This window comes from Salvia splendens, chromosome 4 (assembly GCF_004379255.2).
Source record: "Salvia splendens isolate huo1 chromosome 4, SspV2, whole genome shotgun sequence".
Taxonomy (NCBI): Eukaryota; Viridiplantae; Streptophyta; class Magnoliopsida; order Lamiales; family Lamiaceae; genus Salvia; species Salvia splendens.
Genome location: NC_056035.1, coordinates 23,046,723 through 23,051,726, shown reverse-complemented (window position 1 = coordinate 23,051,726; position 5,004 = coordinate 23,046,723). Strand labels below are relative to the sequence as shown.

At 35.0% G+C, this 5,004-nt stretch overlaps 1 long non-coding RNA gene across 2 annotated transcripts; it reads left to right on the top strand.

Annotated features, from left to right (window-relative positions):
• The first annotated feature begins 3,196 nt into the window (after window positions 1-3,196).
• Window positions 3,197-4,777, top strand: LOC121800483. 2 transcript variants are annotated; one of them, XR_006050518.1, is made up of 3 exons: window positions 3,197-4,014; window positions 4,117-4,379; window positions 4,475-4,777. It is a non-coding gene; the product is annotated as an uncharacterized LOC121800483 (long non-coding RNA). The 2 variants fall into 2 exon arrangements; XR_006050517.1 differs by having other exon boundaries at window positions 3,197-4,379.
• Window positions 4,778-5,004: the final 227 nt, after the last annotated feature.

Here is a 5,004-nt window from a genome sequence, read left to right as displayed (position 1 = left end):
TGGGACAATCGAAAAAGGAAAACGTTTCATTTTTAATGGGACAGAGGGAGTATTAGTTTTGTAATAAAATGTGAGTGAGAATAAGTTAGTGAAATATAGGTCCACTAACAAAAATGGTAAAAAGTGAAATATGACTAATTTTATGGGACGGACGAAAATGGAAAAATGCGACAAAATTTAAGGGACGGAAGGAGTATTTCTATTGTGGATATTTCCAATGACGAAGCTAGGATTTTTTGGCTAGGGGGCCAAAGATGCTTATAATTGTGAGCCATTTTTGACGTTGGCATCAGTGTCTCCGTAAACAGCAGCGACAAGAGTGTAACGAATAGTGAGAGATTGAGATGGTACTTAGATAACTATTCACATAATGAGTGTTACAAACTTGAGATGTATATCGAAATTTTCGCAAAGTCAATCTCGACATCAAAATTAACGATAATGTCGCAAAATGACTGTATAATCGTCATAACTGATATCAATAACATTTCTCTTTGAAGACTATTCATCGCAACATCAAATAAATCATGTAGTATCATTCTTAGCACATATTCATTATCCGAAATATTACAATATCCTTTGTCCCCATGCCCCATTGCAGCTTCGTCCCTGAATATTTCTATATAGTTATAGAAGTATTAAGTAAAAGAAGTCCTTTTAGGAACATATTTCGCAAACTTTGATAAGGAAAAAATTGAAACGTCAACGAGAAAATTAAAATGATGTTAGTGTAATGCAGTGTTTTAAAAACTGGACCAGATCGGCCAGTCCGACACGCGAACCGGTGAGTGGTCGATCCAATTTACCTTATAAAACCAATAGCATGTTGGGCCACCATGAACCGCCGAAACCGGCCAATCAAACCGGTCTGGCCGGGAACTGGAAACCGATTTTCTTGCTTTTTAAGAACTTTTGTAACATAAGTGGTGTTGGTAGGGGTCGAACTCAAGACCTCTAGGTCAAGAGACCAACACCAATACCACTCCACCACAAGTATTTGTTGGTAATAACATGAACACTAGTTATTATATTATATTATATTAAAATTTATATCATCTACTAAATTTTACTCTTTACTAAATTTAATCATTATTTGTATAATATAGGTACATTATATAAATATAAGTAGTTATACCTAAGGTTTATAATAAATTATTTACTTTATAGTATATTTTTATCAAAACTAACTAATAATTCATGTTTATTTATATATTTTATCGTATATTTTTTTTGAATTAATATGAATTATCTAATTTTATATCTATAATATTAAAATTTTTATTCACACTAACTTGTAATTTGTATATTTAATTATATTTATTGATAAAAAAATTAAATTGATTTTATCATTTACTAATTTTTAATATTTGTTATATTTATATATATAATTATTTTGTTATATATAGAGTTTATTTTATCATTCATTAAATTGAATATATTTTATATATTATATATAATTTGTAACAGTAAAACGGTTCGACCAGTGGTTCACCCGGTTGGACAGGTTGAACCATAAACCAGTAGCTTCGCCGGTTCATTCTCCGGTCTGATTTGTAAAACGTAATGTTTTACAAGTTGTGTGGAAATTATAAACATTGATATGCATGGTCTTATAACCGACAATTAACCGCCACTAAACTTATGCAAGGTATGTTTTGCCAATTCCCAAACAAAACGATGTTAAGAAATAAAAAATATAGTATTTGAGGTTAGTTTGGTGAGATGAATTGAAAGAATGTAGTTAAGGCATAGTTTTCAAATAAAGGGTCGTGCTCAAGTGTTAATTGCTTAATATTGTCAGCTGCTTATCTTAGCGTAAACAGCTTGGCTCCAACCCCAACCCAATCCACTACGCCACGTCATCAACCAACTTCTTCCCTTTTTAAACACAGTCCCCACACTTCCCTTTTCCAAATTAAAACAAACTAACTTATCAGAGAGAGAGAAAAAGAGAGGGATGGAGGGGCTAATTCCATTAGTATACAAAGCAATTGTGCAATACAGAAATGGAGGAGGCCAAAGTGGGTTGACCGGGCCATGGCTAGAGGATACACAATCGGCTGTCGCCTACATGAGGCTCCCCGGTGACTCCGGCCGGTTCAACGCTTCTGATATCCAGATTTTCAGGCAAGATTACGGCTTCTCCTCCGCCTCCGCAGAGAGGAGGGCCGTTTCCACCACTGGAAACCACCATTTGATCAAGTCATGAAACAGGCCAAATCACTTGTTTACGTGCCTTAAAAAAGCCTAGGGCACCTAAAATTAAATTTGGTAGGTGTGGTAATTGTAGTAGTAAATCGTGTTCATTCCTTTGTCTCTTGCCATGTTTGAAAAGTTGGGTGTAAATCGTCTTGTAGAAAAAAAAATTGTTTGTGGCCAACCAAATGAAAGGGTCCACAAATAGCGTGTTCCTATAAGAAGGAAGTTTACTATTTACATGATATTTATATTTATTTGTTGAATGTGTTAAGCCATTAATACTGTATAATTCAACGACGATTCGTGAACCGAGCCACACTTCTGATTTTTTTTTAATATTACAACTGAATTTTAAAAATCGATTTTAATGAAAAAAATTGGTAGTATTTATTTATTTAAAAATTCTATTTTTAAAATGAAACAAAACAATAATTTCACAATGTTTATAATATTAATATTGGATACATGAATTAGTGAAAGATTATATTTTATTGTGTATAATCCTTCATTGAGACATTTTATGCATTCATTTTTCTTTTGTGTTTTTCTTTTCTAAAAGCATGTTTATATTTTTTATTTAAGTAAAATTAATTTGCATGTAAATATTTGTAGATTTTCAAAATTATCATCCTTCAAAAACAAACAAACAAAAAATAGATTCGTAGATTTTCAAAATTCGTGATATTGTGTGGGTGGATATTGATATTTTTTATTTAATTATATACTTTTTAAAAATTAAAATGAAGTTTTATCATTGATGTGTTCCTTTATTAATTGCATTTTTAAATTGTACATATGAAATAGTGAGACCATTAATAATGAAGGAAACATATTGTTAAGGGATGTAAAATGAAGGAAACATATTGTTAAGGGATGTAAACAGTTGTAGGTGTTGACTTTTAAATAAGAGAGGCTTAAAAAGTGTTGTGAGACTTATAAGTAGTTAAGGGACATAATAGATAAGGAATGATTATTGTGGATGCTCTTACAATCAATGGGCTGGCATAGTTTGTGGTATAGTAAAATACTTAGGGGTCGTATGGTTCTAAAGATGGGTATAGCCTACCTTTCGGGACTTGAGATGGGCAGACTTTATGGTTACCTTAATGGGTTTTACGGCCCATCTCATTCCTATGTTTGATTGACCTTTTTGATGTAGATAGTTAGCCGAAATAGTCCATTCTAACCCTAGGGTTGAGATTTCAATTAGTGAATATGTAAGTCAAATATACATCTGCGCCTCTTTTTATCTACCGTTCCCGCTTTATTTCTCTCTAGCGCTCTGCTTTCCTGACGATGGCGGCAAACGATCCACGCACTCATCGGCCTGGTCCTCGAGCATTTTTCGGCAACTTTACATAGTTGCGAGTGTTTTGGGTAATCGGGTTTGATGTGTGGGTACATATGCGTGTCTGCATTTTGGTAGAAATGTGTGTTACTTCTCCTTGCTATGCTTGTTTTTCTGGGACATCTTCTATGATAGTGTCGCTCTTTTTGATATGGATATTCTGTTCATTGTAATCCAGCATTGTGTTTGAAATGTTGAGAATGTGAATACACGATGCCATCGACAACATAAATCAATTTCTATAGAGTTATGGAAAATCTCTGTTTATGTGAATGGGGCTTTATATGTCTTTTATTTACAAAGTCTAGTGTTTGTTGGAGTTTAGTTGTAAAGAATCTTTGTGTTTTGCTCTTCGTCTGTGTCGTATGCTTTCACGCTGATGTTGTGTATATTTTTTTGCCTGTTTGAATCATCGACAGAACGTTGAACCTCCGCACCTAGCATCGGTGGGAGTCAAGGCAGTAATGGTTTGTTTGTAGTTAGTCCAACTTACATTTACATACATCAAGCACATAATATTATCTCAAAATTAATGCAATTGGCTGTGATCCATCCTTTTTATGCTTTAGGTGGCTGTCAATACCGCCGCTCAAGCTTTAGAAGGTGTGACCGATCTCGCCGATCTTGGTCTGACCGCGAAGAGGACTAGATGAGGGTTGAGTTCCCAACTACCGATATAAGGGCGACTCCACACATTTATTCAAAGATATCAACTTGGAAAAAGAATTACTACTCGCTGACAAACATCCTGGATCGTAGTAGTGTTGGATTCAACTTGCATAACGACTTTAAGATTGATTGTTCGGACGATCAATGGGATCAAATTGTGAAGGTATGAACCATTATCTTAGCTTGTGTTTCTTGTTTTATTGATGGGGTTCGGCCCTGTTTTTATCAGTGAATATTTCTGCTCATTTTTTACCACAGCAAGATACCAATGCTCGCACAATGCGTAGTAAGTCATGGCAGTTCTAGGAAGAATGGAAAATAATCTTTGGAAAGGACCGGGCTACTGGTGGTTTGGCGGAAGGAGTTGGTGAAGCGGTGCCTATCAATGTCGTCGATGAGCCGATTACATCTATTGGGGAGAGTGGCGACTACTACCCAAGCTTTGAGGACTTTCTAGGTTCCGAGCATGTCCAACCCACTTTTACTAATGATCTTGTGGATGACACATGCGGCTGCAAAAGTCCTCGCTGCCAAAAAAGTGAAGCGCAAGCTGTTGCGATCTTTCGTCGTGTTTTCCCAATCATGATCGTAACTTCACAACAATCACACGATTTTGGCGCAAACACCGATTAATCAACTAAAATGAACACACGAGCTGAGATGAACGGATAGGAACTATATTAAACGGATGAATAAGGTCTCAACGATTACAATAGGAATCAAAGATAGAAATCAAGATATAACTCTAGATCCACGACCTAAGTTCTTAAGCTCACAACTCAACAACA